Genomic DNA, 16,934 nt, shown 5'->3' with positions numbered 1-16,934 from the left:
ATATATATATATATATATATATATATATTATATATACCCATTGATTCTTAAATGTATAACTTGCCTCATTAACTTAGTTCAACTGTCTACCCTGATCAGAACCCAAAATATGAGCTTGTTTTACTCTAATGTTTGTAAACAATGTAAATGTAAAAATAACGGTATAATTGTTGGTATCATGGATGATAGCTCTGTCTATGAATTTGAGAGTGGTTACATTACTCCAGGCCTATCTCTCAGCTTTTCACCAAAACAGAGGAGGGTAGACCACTTTGTTATTGTTTCAAATAAGGACTCAAGCTTTAAACTGCTTAGTCATTGGTTTGTATATGACAATTTGATTTATGGGGTACATTCACACACATTATTAAACATTCTCGGTGTCCTGTTAAATAGTGATGTGATCGAAAAGTAAGTATATTATGAATGCTCTGACGTAAGAACTGTCACATCGTGGTGGGTTGCACAGAACCAGGTTAATCATTCCCTGGACTAAGAAGCATATTCAATTCAGACCCTCCATTAAAAGTACTTTTTAATCAGGAAGGGGTTATACGGGGTAGGCCCTAGGTAGGCAACTGCCCAAATATAATTTAAGTAAACAGTTACACATTAAAGTGCAAATCATCATAATCATATGAAGCAGGAGAAATATCACATAATTCTATACTTCTGCACATAAGGCTGACTTTTTATTTGTTAGCATGTTAATGTAACCACACAGGATAAAAAGTGAATATAGGTTTTCTGTCACACTATTGTTGTCAAATTCTACAATCTATACTTTGTATACCTGGCTGATTAATGCAATATGTGTGAAGTACATTTCTGGTCAGATTAAACAATGTTACAAACTCATTCTGGCCATCTCTTCCTCTCACTGCTAAATATTGCTGCTTATTTGCGAGTTCTCAAAATAGACAACAGGCTTGTTGAGTAAGCAATCTAGGTGTCACGACCTGGCCATAGAGAGGCTTTTTATTCTCTATTTTGGTTTGACTAGGGTGGGCATTCTATGTTCTTTTTTCTATGTTTTGTATTTCTTTGTTTTGGCTGGGTATGGTTCTCAATCAGGAACAGCTGTCTATCGTTGTCTCTGATTGAGAACCATACTTAGGTAGCTCTTGCCCACATGGGTTTTGTGTGTAGTTGTTTTCTGTTTCGTACCTGTATCAGACAGAACTGTTTCGGGTATTCTTTTTGTCGTATTTGGTGTTCAGTTGCTAATAAATTCATTATGAACACGTACCACGCTACACCTTGGTCCTCACCTTCTTCCACCAACAGCCGTTACACTAGGTCACAGTCTGGCTTGTTTTTGTAATTGCCATCTCAATCTGGGTTCCCTCATGCCATTCATTAAATTATGTTATAGAGATATCAGCACCTGTATCTAGGACTGCAGGCATTACGTTAATGTGGTTGCATGTATTCTGGAAATTCCAAGGCCTAATACTGGTGTCAATATAACCTGGCCCCACACTTGCAATGAACAACAGGTTGTTGTCTTTATAGAATGGATTCCCAACTGCGGTAAGTGGAGCCATAGGAAAACCTATTAGTGGCAAAGTGTAAACTCCGTCAAAACCTGAGGTGACTATATCCCTCTTGTTTCTCTTCAATGAGGAGTCCTATGAAGATGCCCTCCTAGGGTGTATCTCTAATGCTATTGCTTTCAGGTGTTTCAGATGTTTTTCCCACTCTTCTGAGTTGAGTAGATATATGAATCGTACATGTAGAATAGTGGAAGAAACTTTCCAGTGTTTGTTCTATGCCTGTAGAATGCAGAGTGCTCACCATCTCTTAAGATAGAATGACACAATTACAAATTAAGTACAATTTCACAAAGGGGGTCTACTTAAAAAGGTGAAGAAAGACATAATCTGCTTGACTTAGACATTGGACTTCAATCATAGACAAATCCATGAAGCTGAGGTAGTATTTCATACATCACCAATATAAGGTATTACTGAACAAATACATTAATTAAGCTGGGGTAAAACCTATGTTGAATAGTAATAAGTCGAACTCCATTGATACTGATGAGGCTGAAGGCCAAATTAAACATTAATAATAAGGAATGGTGTACTATTTACTATGATGTACAGTTGAAGTCGAAAGTTTACATACACCTTAGCCAACTACATTTCAACTCATTTTTTCACAATTCCTGACATTTAATCCTAGTAGAAATTCCCTGTCTTAGGTCAGTTAAGATCACCACTATAATTTAAGAATGTGAAATGTCAGAATAATAGAGATAATTATTTATTTCAGCTTTTATTTTTTTTCATCACATTCCCAGTGGGTCAGAAGTTTACATACACTCAGTATTTGGTAGCATTGCCTTTAAATTGTTTAACTCGGGTCAAATGTTTCGGGTAGCCTTCCACAAGCTTCCCATAATAAGTTGTGTGATTTTTGGCCCATTCCTCCTGACAGTGCTGGTGTAACTGAGTCAGGTTTGTAGGCCTCCTTGGTCGAACACGCCTTTTCAGTTTTGCCCACAAATTGACTATAGGATTGAAGTCAAGGCTTTGTGATGGCCACTCCAATACCTTGACTTTGTTGTCCTTAAGCCAGTTTGCCATAACCTTGGAAGTATGCTTAGGGTCATTGTTCATTTGGAAGACCTGTTTGCGACCAAGCTTTAACTTCCTGACTGATGTCTTGAGATGTTGCTTCAATATATCCACATAATTTTCCTGCCTCATGTTGCCATCTATTTTTGTTTCATCAGACCAGAGGACATTTATCCAAAAAAGTATGATCTTTGTCCCCATGTGCAGTTGCAAACCGTAGTCTGGCTTTTTTATGGCGGTTTTGGAGCAGTGGCTTCTTCTTTGCTGAGCGGCCTTCTAGCACCACTGACAACAGAAACTGCCTCACTCAATATCGGAACCTTTCAATACACGAAGCATTATCGTATTTCGTCGTCCTAACATAGTCTTCACTGCTCTGACCAGCAGCTAGCCAGCTAGCAAACGTCCACCGATTAGCAGCACTGTAGAAACTATTACACTCAACTGAACGACTTGATTAGTGTAGTGTTAGCTAGCTACATAGCTGTCTTTGCTGTCTTCGTATCCAAGATAATTGTGTAGCTTAGAGTGTGTAGTCTTAGAGTGATTATCTTAATTTGCCGAGGTTAGCTAGCCAGCTATTTGTCTTCCTTAACGTAGGAGACACTGCTAGCTAGCCAACAGCTAGCCAACGTCTTCCGAATAGAACTCAACAACCCGGTCGCATTCCGCTTCGCTCCACAGGTAGTATCACATTTTCACTTCATTTCATTACAGTACAACGGTTTGATTTGTTTGATCGTAGCTAGCTACATAGCTAGCTACATAGCCGTCTTTGTATCAAAGATAATTGTGTAGTCTAGAGCGACTTTCTAGGTTAGCTAGCCAGCTATTGTCGTTCTTTTAACGCAACGTAACGTAAACAACACTGCTAGCTAACCAGCTAGCCCCCGAATAGCAGCACTGTAGAAACTATTACACTCAACAGAACGACTTGATTAGTGTAGTGTCAACAACGCAGCCACTGCCAGCTAGCCTACAAAGTCAACAACGCAGCCACTGCCAGCTAGCCCACTTCAGCAGTACTGTATCATTTTAATCATTTTAGTCAATAAGATTCTTGCTACGTAAGCTTAACTTTCTGAACATTCGAGACGTGTAGTCCACTTGTCATTCCAATCTCCTTTGCATTAGCGTAGCCTCTTCTGTAGCCTGTCAACTATGTGTCTGTCTATCCCTGTTCTCTCCTCTCTGCACAGACCATACAAACGCTCCACACCGCGTGGCCGCGGCCATCCTAATCTGGTGGTCCCAGCGCGCACGAGGAGTTCCAGGTCTCCGGTAGCCTCTGGAACTGCTGATCTGCGGCCAACAAGGCAGAGTTCATCTCAGCCTATGCCTCCCTCCAGTCCCTCGACTTCTTGGCACTGACGGAAACATGGATCACCACAGATAACACTGCCACTCCTACTGCTCTCTCTTCGTCCGCCCACGTGTTCTCGCACACCCCGAGAGCTTCTGGTCAGCGGGGTGGTGGCTCCGGGATCCTCATCTCTCCCAAGTGGTCATTCTCTCTTTCTCCCCTTACCCATCTGTCTATCGCCTCCTTTGAATTCCATGCTGTCACAGTTACCAGCCCTTTCAAGCTTAACATCCTTATCATTTATCGCCCTCCAGGTTCCCTCGGAGAGTTCATCAATGAGCATGATGCCTTGATAAGCTCCTTTCCTGAGGACGGCTCACCTCTCACAGTTCTGGGCGACTTTAACCTCCCCACGTCTACCTTTGACTCATTCCTCTCTGCCTCCTTCTTTCCACTCCTCTCCTCTTTTGACCTCACCCTCTCACCTTCCCCCCTACTCACAAGGCAGGCAATACGCTCAACCTCATCTTTACTAGATGCTGTTCTTCCACTAACCTCATTGCAACTCCCCTCCAAGTCTCCGACCACTACCTTGTATCCTTTTCCCTCTCGCTCTCATCCAACACTTCCCACACTGCCCCTACTCGGATGGTATCGCGCCGTCCCAACCTTCGCTCTCTCTCCCCCGCTACTCTCTCCTCTTCCATCCTATCATCTCTTCCCTCTGCTCAAACCTTCTCCAACCTATCTCCTGATTCTGCCTCCTCAACCCTCCTCTCCTCCCTTTCTGCATCCTTTGACTCTCTATGCCCCCTATCCTCCAGGCCGGCTCGGTCCTCCCCTCCCGCTCCGTGGCTCGACGACTCATTGCGAGCTCACAGAACAGGGCTCCGGGCAGCCGAGCGGAAATGGAGGAAAACTCGCCTCCCTGCGGACCTGGCATCCTTTCGCTCCCTCCTCTCTACATTTTCCTCTTCTGTCTCTGCTGCTAAAGCCACCTTCTACCACTCTAAATTCCAAGCTTCTGCCTCTAACCCTAGAAAGCTCTTTGCCACCTTCTCCTCCCTCCTGAATCCTCCTCCTCCCTCTCTGCAGATGACTTCGTCAACCATTTTGAAAAGAAGGTCGACGACATCCGATCCTCGTTTGCTAAGTCAAACGACACCACTGGTTCTGCTCACACTGCCCTACCCTGTGCTCTGACCTCTTTCTCCCCTCTCTCTCCAGATGAAATCTCGCGTCTTGTGACGGCCGGCCGCCCAACAACCTGCCCGCTTGACCCTATCCCCTCCTCTCTTCTCCAGACCATTTCCGGAGACCTTCTCCCTTACCTCACCTCGCTCATCAACTCATCCCTGACCGCTGGCTACGTCCCTTCCGTCTTCAAGAGAGCGAGAGTTGCACCCCTTCTGAAAAAACCTACACTCGATCCCTCCGATGTCAACAACTACAGACCAGTATCCCTTCTTTCTTTTCTCTCCAAAACTCTTGAACGTGCCGTCCTTGGCCAGCTCTCCCGCTATCTCTCTCAGAATGACCTTCTTGATCCAAATCAGTCAGGTTTCAAGACTAGTCATTCAACTGAGACTGCTCTTCTCTGTATCACGGAGGCGCTCCGCACCGCTAAAGCTAACTCTCTCTCCTCTGCTCTCATCCTTCTAGACCTATCGGCTGCCTTCGATACTGTGAACCATCAGGTCCTCCTCTCCACCCTCTCCGAGTTGGGCATCTCCGGCGCGGCCCACGCTTGGATTGTGTCCTACCTGACAGGTCGCTCCTACCAGGTGGCGTGGCGAGAATCTGTCTCCTCACCACACGCTCTCACCACTGGTGTCCCCCAGGGCTCTGTTCTAGGCCCTCTCCTATTCTCGCTATACACCAAGTCACTTGGCTCTGTCGTAACCTCACATGGTCTCTCCTATCATTGCTATGCAGATGACACACAATTAATCTTCTCCTTTCCCCCTTCTGATGACCAGGTGGCGAATCGCATCTCTGCATGTCTGGCAGACATATCAGTGTGGATGACGGATCACCACCTCAAGCTGAACCTCGGCAAGACAGAGCTGCTCTTCCTCCCGGGGAAGGACTGCCCGTTCCATGATCTCGCCATCACGGTTGACAACTCCATTGTGTCCTCCTCCCAGAGCGCTAAGAACCTTGGCGTGATCCTGGACAACACCCTGTCGTTCTCAACTAACATCAAGGCGGTGGCCCGTTCCTGTAGGTTCATGCTCTACAACATCCGCAGAGTACGACCCTGCCTCACACAGGAAGCAGCGCAGGTCCTAATCCAGGCACTTGTCATCTCCCGTCTGGATTACTGCAACTCGCTGTTGGCTGGGCTCCCTGCCTGTGCCATTAAACCCCTACAACTCATCCAGAACGCCGCAGCCCGTCTGGTGTTCAACCTTCCCAAGTTCTCTCACGTCACCCCGCTCCTCCGCTCTCTCCACTGGCTTCCAGTTGAAGCTCGCATCCGCTACAAGACCATGGTGCTTGCCTACGGAGCTGTGAGGGGAACGGCACCTCAGTACCTCCAGGCTCTGATCAGGCCCTACACCCAAACAAGGGCACTGCGTTCATCCACCTCTGGCCTGCTCGCCTCCCTACCACTGAGGAAGTACAGTTCCCGCTCAGCCCAGTCTAAACTGTTCGCTGCTCTGGCCCCCCAATGGTGGAACAAACTCCCTCACGACGCCAGGACAGCGGAGTCAATCACCACCTTCCGGAGACACCTGAAACCCCACCTCTTTAAGGAATACCTAGGATAGGATAAGTAATCCTTCTCACCCCCCCTTTAAGATTTAGATGCACTATTGTAAAGTGACTGTTCCACTGGATGTCATAAGGTGAATGCACCAATTTGTAAGTCGCTCTGGATAAGAGCGTCTGCTAAATGACTTAAATGTAAATGTAAATGTAATGTCGATATAGGACTCGTTTTACTGTGGATATAGATACTTTTGTACCTATTTACTCCAGCCTCTTCACTAAGTCCTTTGCTGTTGTTCTGGGATTAATTTTAACTTTTCACACACATCTCTAGGAGACAGAACGCGTCTCCTTCCTGAATGGTATGACGGAAACTTGTGGAGGTCTTAACTTTTTTTGGGGGGGTCTTTGCTGATTTCTTAAGATTTTCCTATGATGTCAAGCAAAGAGGCACTGAGTTTAAAGGTAGGCCTTGAAATACATCCACAGGTACAGCTCCGATTGACTCACATGATGTCAATTAGCCTATCAGAAGCATCTAAAGCCATGACATAATTGTCTGGAATTTTCCAAGTTTTTTAACGGCACAGTTAACTTAGTGTATGTAATCTTCTGACCCACTGGAATTGTGATAGTGAAATAATCTGTCTGTAAACAATTGTTGGGAAAATGACTTGTGTCCTGCACAAACTAGATGTTCTAACCGACTTGCCAAAACTATAGTTTGTTAAATAAGAAGTGTGTGGAGTGGTGTAAAAATGAGTTTTAATGACTCCAACCTAAGTGTATGTAAACTTCCGACTTCAACTGTATTTGACATTGGAAACGACTTACTTGTTTCATCTCTTCCTTTGTATGGTTCAATGTGAAAAGCAACCTGTGTAGTAGACACAAACCAATGGCAATCGGGACAAAATAGGTATTACATTTGAGTAAACAAAAAAATGACTTAGGACACATTTTTCTTAGCTTTGTTTTATGATATTTGTCAAAGAATAAATATGTATGAGCCATGCTTGCTTTTTTTGCATTATCATATGCACCTGTTTTCATCCTAAATGCCAGGTGCGTACCAGGAAACAGCAAGAACACATAAATGCACAAAATAAGAAATCCAACTGATGAATGAGATTACAAACTTTGGTCTTGTCCATAGAGGGGTGAATTGTTGAGGGGTGGTTTTACTCAAATGTAACATAACAAAAAAAAGAGGTTCCATTACCAACATCAGAGAATTACCAATAGCTGCCATTCACAGTTGCCTAATGTGAGCTTCAATAACAAAGGGGTCCCAGGAACTATAAGCTCCCAAAGCTGGATAGAAGAAGGCTCCAATGTCATCTGGTGGGCTGTCTCCCCCTCTTGGCTATCTTGCTGCCACCTTTGAGTCCCAGTGTGGCAGAATAGGGTGGTGCCAGTGAATGTACTTTCCATCAAAATGTGTGTTGCCATACCATGTGTAGTAAAAGGCATGCAAATCAAATCAAAGTTTATTCGCCACGTGTTACAGTGAAATGCTTACTTACAGGCCCTAACCAACAGTGTGATTTTTAAGTAATTGCACATTGCAGTTTAAAGCAGGGAATTGCCCGAGGGCAGCCTCCATGTTCTTGACCCTCTCGGGGGTCTGTGTCATTCGTTTCGATTAGTGCTGCTTCAGTGATGACAATGTCAATGTTACTATGGATTTGAATGTCATTTTTTCCAGGTCCCTTGATATTAAGCTTTATTTTGATGTATAACACTTGTATCTTTTATGAATGTTTATTATGAGTATTTCTGTATTTTGAATTTGGTGCTCTGCAAATTCACCCGATGTTGTCGAGGTGGGTCGCTAGCGGAACACCTGCGCCAGAGAGGTTTTAACCAGGAAAATGCGGACGGGGTACACTAACCTAATGTGAACTTTTATGCCTTTCCCTAACCCTCACTGAAACTATACCCATGTCATGACTCCTACCGAAAGTGGCTCCCCTTCCTGTTCGGGTGGCGATCGGCGGTAGTCATCACCGGCCTACTAGCTGCCACTGATCTTTTTTCCCCCTTGTCTGTTTGTTTGGGTTGGCGTCGTTATCACCGGTGTGGTGAATTAATAGTATCGCTACCCTGAACTCTCTGTTTCCTGTGCCTGACTTCTTCCTCCACTACACCCCGGGCATTACAGAATCCCGCACCTGTTAAGAATGGAGTCAGCAGGAGCAGCTGCCATCCCCCTCCCATCGATGGAGGAACGTGTCCTCCACCACATCACCGTCCTCCATCGGATCAGATCCGCGATGGACCAGATGATGGAGAGAATGGACTGATGGGAGAGGAGTGGTCTCCTCTCTCCACCTTCGGTTTCCCCAGCTCTGGATCCCCCTTCTCCTCTCTCCCCATCCTCTCCAGCGCTCTCCGAGCGGAGAGGGTGAGTGTCCTCATCTCCTGCCTGACGGGTCCAGCTCTGGAGTGGGCAAACGCGGTCTGGAATGGCCCAGACTCCGCGAAGGAGCACTGCCCGGAATTCACCCGCAGCTTTCGTGCTGTGTTTGACCACCCTCCAGAGGGCAGAGGGGCAGGAGAGTGACTGTTCCACCTTAGGCAGGAGAAGAGGAGGGCCCAGGATTACGCCTTGGAGTTCCGGACCTTGGCCGCTGGGTCTGGGTGGAACGACAGGGCCCTGATAGACCACTATCGGTGTAGCGATGACGTCCGCAGGGAGCTAGCGTGTCGGGATACCGTTCTCTCCCTAGATGAACTTATCTGCTGCCCGTGGGAGTCCGGAGAGGGTCCTGTGCGTTCCACCACCCAGCACCCACGCTCCCATTCCTATGGAGTTGAGGGGTGCCGTGCCGAGGGGTACCTCTGCACCAGCTGTGGTCGGAGAGGACACACGGCAGATCGGTGCTGGGGGGGCCCGTCTGGGAGTCGAGATGGCAGGCGGAATGCTTCTCGGTCACCCCATGTGAGTCAGCACCAAACTCACCCAGAACCCCCTGTTGGTCACATGTTTGTCTTGATTTTGTTTCTTGATTTCTTCCCCCCCCTTCCCAGCATAAGGTGCTAGTCGATTCAGGTGCAGCTGGGAACTTTATGGATCGCGGACACGCCATCAAGCTGGGTTTTCCGCACGTGCCGATTCTCCCTTCCCCGTGCACTCCCTAGATAGCTGGCCATTAGGGTCAAGGTTGGTCAGGGACGCCACAGTTCCACTGGACATGGTGACGCAGGGGAATCATAGGGAGCGAATTAGTCACTTCATTATCGATTTGCCTGCATTTCCAGTGGTGCTGGGGATTCCCTGGCTGGCTAGTCACAATCCTAAAATTTCGTGGAGACTGGGTTCTCCAGGGGTGGTCAGAGGAGTGTTCTGGAAGGTGTCTGGGAGTTTCCATCGGTGCAACGTCGGTGGAGAGTCCAGTCCAGGGTTCCACGGTGCGCATCCCCCCCGAATATGCCGATTCGGCAATCGCTTTCAGTAAGGAGAGAGCGACTAAATTACCACCTCATCGACCGGGGAGGATTGTGCGATCAATCACCAGGTAAACGCTGCGCTTCCCAAGAGTAACGTGTACCCATTGTCCCAGGAGGAGACGTTGGCTATGGAGAATCTCTGGGACAGGTGTACATTCGGCCCTCCATCTCACCCGTCTCCTCGAGTTTCTTTTTTGTGAAGAAAAAGGAGGGAGGTCTGCATCCGTGCATTAATTATAGAGGTCTAAATGCCATCACAGTGGGGTTTAGTTACCCACTACTTCTCATCGCTATGGTGGTGGAATCATTTCACTGAGCACAGTTTTTCACAAAACTGGATCTCAGGAGCGCGTATAGTCTGGTGCGTATTTGGGGTGGAGACGAGTGGAAAACCGTGTTTAGTACCACATCGGGCCACTATGAGTACCTCGTCATGCCGTATGGGTTAAAGAATGCTCCAGCCATCTTTCAATCATTTGTAGACGAGATTCTCAGGGACCTGCACTGGCAGGGCGTGGTTGTTTATATTAATGATATTCTGATCTATTCCACCACCCACGCCGCGCATGTGTCTCTGGTACGCAAGGTGCTTGGTAGACTGCTGGAGCATGACCTATACGTCAAGGCTGAGAAGTGTGTTCTCCAAACGAGCCATCTCCTTCCTGGGTTATCACATTTCCACCTCGGGGGTGGTGATGGAATGTGACCGCATTAAGGCTGTGCGTAATTGGCCGAAACCTACCACGGTGAAGGAGATGCAGCGGTTTTTGGGGTTTTGCAATTACTACCAGATGTTTATCTGGGGTTTTGGCCAGGTAGCGGTCCCCATTACCTCACTGCTGAAGGGGGGACCGGTGCGTTTGCGGTGGTCGGCAGAGGCGGACAGAGCCTTCAATAGGTTGAAGGCGCTGTTCACGGATGCACCTGTGTTGGCGCACCCGGACCCCTCTCTAGCATTCATAGTGGAGGTGGACGCGTCCGATGCTGGGGTGGGTGCCGTGCTATCACAGCGCTCGGGTACTCCACCAAAACTCCGCCCCTGTGCTTTCTTTTCGAGGCTCAGTCCGGCGGAGCGTAACTATGATGTGGGGGACCGGGAGTTGTTAGCGGTGGTCAAGGCCCTGAGGGTGTGGAGACACTGGCTTGAGGGGGCTAAGCACCCCTTTCTCAACTGGACCGACCACCAGAATCTGGAGTATATTCGGGCAGCTAGGAGACTGAATCCACATCAGACAAGGTGGGCTATGTTCTTCACCCGATTCAGGTTTACTCTGTCGTACAGACCATGCTCCCTGAATGTAAAGGCTGATGCGCTGTCCTGGCTTTATGACACGGAGGATCGGTCCACCGAGCCTACTCCCATCCTTCCAGCCTTGAGGCTGATGGCACCAGTGGTATCGGAGGTGGACTCGGACATCGAGAAGGTGTTACGGGTGGAGCTGGCGCCTCCTCAGTGTCCGGCTGGGCGTAAGTACCTGCCACTTGGAGGTCGGGACCAACTGATTTGGTAGGCTCACACCCTACCCTCCACGGGCCATCCTGGGGTGGACAGTGCGAGGCCTCCGGGGGAAGTATTGGTGGCCCACCTTGGCTAGGGACGTTAGGGTTTATGTCTCTTCCTGTTCGGTGTGCGCCCAGAGTAAGGCTCCTAGCACCTTCCTAGAGGAAAGTTACAACCCCTCCCCGTTCCACAATGGGGAGGCAGGGTAGCCTAGTGGTTAGAGCGTTGGACTAGTAACCGGAAGGTTGCAAGTTCAAACCCCCGAGCTGACAAGGTACAAATCTGTCATTCTGCCCCTGAACAGGCAGTTAACCCACTGTTCCTAGACCGTCATTGAAAATAAGAATTTGTTCTTAACTGACTTGCCTGGTTAAATAAAGTTTATTTTATTTTATTTTTTATCAGTGGATTTCCTGACCGATCTCCCCCCGTCTCAGGGGAACACTACGGTTTTGGTGGTTGTGGATCGGTTTTCTCAGTCCTGCCGTCTCCTCCCGTTGCCCGGTCTCCCTACAGCCCTACAGATGTGGAGGCGTTATTCACCCACGTCTTCCGGGCACTACGGTCTGCCGGAGGACATCGTCTCTGATCGGGGTCCCCAGTTCACGTCCCGGGTATGGAGGGCGTTCATGGAACGTCTGGGGGTCTCTGTCAGCCTGACCTCTGGTTATCACCCGAGTGTAATGGGCAGGTGGAGAGAGTGAACCAGGAGGTGGGTAGGTTTCTGCGGTTGTATTGCCAGTACAGAACATAACAGAACATGGCCAAGATGTTAAAATGTTCATAGATGAGCAGCAAGGTCAAATAATAATAATCACAGTGGTCGTCGAGGGTGAAACAGGTCAGCACCTCAGGAGTAACTGTCAGTTGGCTTTTCACAGCCAATCATTAAGAGTATCTCTACCACTCGTGCTGTCTCTAGAGAGTTGAAAACAGCAGGTCTGGTGAACAGGTCAGGGTTCCATATCTGCAGGCAGAACAGTTGAAACTGGAGCAGCAACACGGCCAGGTGAACTGGGGACAGCAAGGAGTCATCAGGCCAGGTAGTCCTGAGGCATGGTCCTAGGGCTCAGGTCCTCCGAGAGAGATATAGAGAGAGAAATAAAGAAAAAGAGAATTAGAGAGAGCATACTTAAATTCACATAGGACACCGGATAAGACAGGTGAAATACTCCAGATATAACAGACTGACCCTAACCCCCCGACACAAACTACTGCAGCATAAATACTGTAGGCTGAGACAGGAGGGGTCGGGAGACACTGTGGCCATGTCCGACGATACCCCCGGACAGGATCAAATGGGTAGGAAATAACCCGACCCACTTTGCCAAAGCACAGCCCCCACACCACAAGAGGGATATCTTCAACCACCAATTTACCATCCTGAGACAAGGCCGAGTATAGCCCACAAAGATCTCCGGGGGGGCAGAGGGTGATATACATTTAGTCAGATGAGGGAATGTGAACCAGGTGTGCGGAAAACCAAGACACAACGAATGGAAAACGAAAAGTGGAGCGGCGATGGCTAGAAGACCGGTGACGTCGACCGCTGAACACCATCCGAACAAGGAGAGGGACAGATTTCGGCGGAAGTCATGACAGGCGTCTGTTTCTCAAACTAGACACACTAATATACTTGTCTTCTTGCTCAGTTGTGCACCAGGGCCTCTCACTCCTCTTTCTATTCTGGTTAGAGCCAGTTTGCGCTGTTCTGTGAAGGGAGTAGTACACAGCGTTGTACGAGATCTTAAGAATCTTGGCAATTTCTCGCATGGAATAGCCTTCATTTCACAAAACAAGAATAGACTGACGGGTTTCAGAAGAAAGGTCTTTGTTTCTGGCCATTTTGAGCCTGTAATTAAACCCACAAATGCTGATGCTCCAGATACTCAACTAGTCTAAAGAAGGCCAGTTTTATTGCCTCTTTAATCAGAACAACAGTTTCAGCTGTGCTAACATAATTGCAAAAGGGTTTTCTAATGATCAATTAGCCTTTTAAAATGATAAACATGGATTAGATAACACAACATGTCATTGGAACACAGGAGTGATGGTTGCTGGTAATGAGCCTCTGTACGCTTATGTAGATATTCCATAAAAAACATCATCTGTTTCCCGCTACAATAGTCATTTACAATGTCTACACTTTATTTCTGATCAATTTGATGTTATTTTAATGGACAAAATGTTTTTATTTTCTTTCAAGAACAAGGACATTTCTAAGTGACCCCAAACTTTTGAACAGTAGTATATATATGCCAATTACGTAATGGTTATGTAACCACATTCTTTCCCCTATCAACACTTCTTAAACTTTTGGTAATGGAGATAATGACATAAGAAAGTAATCAAGATGACTAGCTTGATTAAGCCTCCAATATATATATCTCACTAAATCAGGGTATTTCAGCCTCCATGTATCCACTAATTCCAATATATCCATGATATTCCTGATTTCCTTAACCTCTTGGCTATTGGCTATGTAGCCTTAACCACCGAACCCGTTAGCGGGATTAAATTAGACAACATATGGTGATCGCTACATAAATAGTCATATTAAACATTCATGAAAATACAAGTGTCTCACATGGTTCGAAAGCCTAGAATCTTGCTAATCCAACTGCGTTGTCAGATTTTTAAAAATGATTTATTGCGAAAGAATACGCTCCGATAAACTGAGCACAGACCCCCATATCAAACTACTTATTCAACCAGCACTTGCGTAACAAAATCACAGATTGCACTGAAATAAATTGTTTACCTTTGAAGATCTTGCTCTGGTTGCAACCCCAAGGCTCATTGTTACACAATGGATGGTCTTTTGTTTGGTTAAATCCATCTTTTATAGCCTAACACTAAACATTTTGTGAACGCTTATCTCGTTGAATTTCGTGTCATTCAATTTTCGACGTAACATCCAACGATGTTAACGATGCTTCGTGGGTGACTGTTGTTGACGTGTGCAGAAGGTCCCTGGTTCACGCCCGGGCATGGGCGAGGGGACGGTTTAAAATGATACTGTTACATTGATGCTGTTGACCCGGATTACTGGTTGCTGCGGAAAAAGGAGGAAGGTCAAAAGGGGGGTGTGTTTGGACCATTATAGGTTCTTAGTGTTGTGAACACCAAGGAACTTGACCAGCTCCATTACATCCCCCTCAATGTGAGTGCAACACTTTCAGGAAACGAAGCGTTTGTCGCATGTCACTAGTTTAATGGAAAGGCATTTGAACGTAAACAAAAAGTATTTCTGTATGTTTTTTGGCAGAAATGCCGTCTGGAACATCTGAACGTTAATGTTCATGTAACGGATGTGAAACGGCTAGCTTAGTTAGCGGTGTGCGCTAAATAGCGTTTCAATCGGTTACGTCACTTGCTCTGAGACCTTGAAGTAGTAGTTCCCCTTGCTCTGCAAGGGCCGCGGCTTTTGTGGAGCGATGGGTAACGATGCTTCGTGGGTGACTGTTGTCGATGTGTGCAGAAGGTCCCTGGTTCGCGCCTGGGTATGGGCGAGGGGGACGGTTTAAAATTATTCTGTTACAGAGGCATATTTTTTTAACCGAGGACATTGTTTTGGACTGGTAAGTTGCTCTCATGCTAATGCCGTTGTTTGAAATTAATATAAAATATTATTTGTGATTTATTTTTACATTTTATTTGCAATATATAAAGATGTAATGAAATGGGTAAAGTACACCTTAGCTAGTCATTGTGAGTGAGGGTCTGTTTGTATGAGAACGACCATAGCCTATGTCTGTGTGTGTGTGTGTGTATATATATATATGTATAAAAATGGTATGGTGTAGAATGTGTAGAATGCAAACCCATACATCTCATAGTTTTGGCAAAGTTGGTGGGGTTATATGGCAAAGTGGGTGGGGGCTAGGGTCAGTATGTTATATCTGGAGTACTTTTCCTGTCTTATCCGGTGTCTTGTGTAAATTTAAGTCTGCTTTCTTTCCGCTTCTTTCTCTCTGAGGACCTGAGCCCTTGGACCATGCTTCAGGACTACGTGCCATGATGACTCCTTGCTGTCCCCAGTACACCCGGCCTTGCTGCTGTTCCAGTATCAACTATTCTGCCTGCGGCTATGGAACCCTAAACTGTTCATTTTTACTCTTGAGGTGCTGTCCTGTTGCACCCTCTACAACCACTGTGATCTCCACCCGGCACAGCCAGAAGAGGACTGGCCACCCCTCATAGCCTGGTTCCTCTCTAGGTTTTTTCCTAGGTCTTTGCCTTTCTAGGGAGTTGTTCCTAGCCACCGTGCTTCTGCACCTGCATGGCTTGCTGTTTGGGGTTTTAGGCTGGGGCTAGATACATAGATTTGACTTGATAGTGGACTGAGGGTCTTCCAAATATTTAAAGTGTGTAAATAGTTATCCAAGTTATTTTGTAAATGTATATATATTTTTCATGATTTTTTATCAATAATGTATTTTTTTCACAAAAAAAAAATCATATATTTTTCTCATTTTGGTATTTTGTATATAGTTATTTGTTTCAAAATGTATACTGTCACCAATTTGGCCACTTGGGTACATTTGGGCTACTTGTGTGGGACACCTGGGTGACTTCATGATAAATGTCATGTAGCACACTCATTTTGGAAATATTCATTCTGAAACTTTGCACAAGTACTGTTGCCCTCTAATATTTTTCACTGAAATTGTCCCCATCATCCCATCTGAATGATTGTTTTATCTTGTTCATTTTTAAGATGATGATATAAAAATAAAAAACATAAGTTTTTTTTCATTGTTTTATCTAAACCAGATCTATTGTGTTATATTCTCCTATATTCAATTCACATTTACACAAACTTCAGAGTGTTTTCTTTCAAATTGTCACGCTCTGACCCTAGTTATGTGTTAATTGTTTGTTTTAGTTGGTCAGGACGTGAGTTGAGTGGGCATTCTATGTTTTGTGTGTCTAGGTTGTTTTTCTGTGTTCGGCCTAGTATGGTTCTCAATCAGAGGCAGGTGTCGTTAGTTGTCTCTGATTGAGAATCATACTTAGGTAGCCTGGGTTTCACTGTTTGTTTGTGGGTGTTGGTTTCCGTGTCTGTGTTTGTTTCACCACACAGGACTGTTTCGGTTTTCACATTTATTGTTTTGTATTTTTGTAGTGTTCTTGGTTATCGTCTATATTAACCTCTAGCGACGAGCAATCCCGTATCCGGGAGCGTAATCATAGCCTCAAGCGCATTACCATAATGCAACGTTTCCTATTCATGAAAATCGCAAATGAAATGAAATAAATATATTCAAACACAAGCTTAGCCTTTTGTTAACAACACTGTCATCTCAGATTTTCAAAATATGCTTTTCAACCAAAGCTACACAAGCATGTGTGTAAGAGTATTGATAGCCTAGCATAG

The 16,934-nt window shown here is 46.0% G+C and overlaps 1 pseudogene; it reads right to left on the bottom strand.

Annotated features, from left to right (window-relative positions):
* Nucleotides 1-1,295: 1,295 nt before the first annotated feature.
* LOC124046908 lies at nucleotides 1,296-8,236 on the bottom strand (annotated as a pseudogene).
* Nucleotides 8,237-16,934: the final 8,698 nt, after the last annotated feature.

This window comes from Oncorhynchus gorbuscha, linkage group LG10 (assembly GCF_021184085.1).
Source record: "Oncorhynchus gorbuscha isolate QuinsamMale2020 ecotype Even-year linkage group LG10, OgorEven_v1.0, whole genome shotgun sequence".
Classification (NCBI taxonomy): domain Eukaryota; kingdom Metazoa; phylum Chordata; class Actinopteri; order Salmoniformes; family Salmonidae; genus Oncorhynchus; species Oncorhynchus gorbuscha.
Note: the sequence above shows the minus strand (reverse complement) of the source record. Positions and strands in the feature narration are given on the sequence as shown.